This window comes from Phycodurus eques, chromosome 11 (assembly GCF_024500275.1).
Source record: "Phycodurus eques isolate BA_2022a chromosome 11, UOR_Pequ_1.1, whole genome shotgun sequence".
Taxonomy (NCBI): domain Eukaryota; kingdom Metazoa; phylum Chordata; class Actinopteri; order Syngnathiformes; family Syngnathidae; genus Phycodurus; species Phycodurus eques.
Genome location: NC_084535.1, coordinates 9240237 through 9240584, shown reverse-complemented (window position 1 = coordinate 9240584; position 348 = coordinate 9240237).

The window sequence follows — 348 nt, the reverse complement described above, 5'->3', positions numbered from 1 at the left end:
AGCCCGACTATCTTCTCATTTTTGACTATTCTGGTGAGATTTACTTTTTTCTTTTTCTTGTGATGACTTCTAACCTTCAAAAATAGATGTTTTCCCACCAATTTGAACAAAGAAAATAAAAATGTCCTCATATTGGTTTCTAGAATTTAGAATTTGTTTTATTTTTATTTTTTCTGCCTAAACATAAAGAAAACGTTTTATTTGTTTTTTGGATGTAAATAAAAAAAGAGATTCATGCTTTTTATTGGACAGTGTTATGCATAGATCTTAAATCTAAATCTTGCTAGCGCTACATAGATTTCCATTATTATTATTTCCCAGTCCGATCCCAAGAAAGACACCATGACA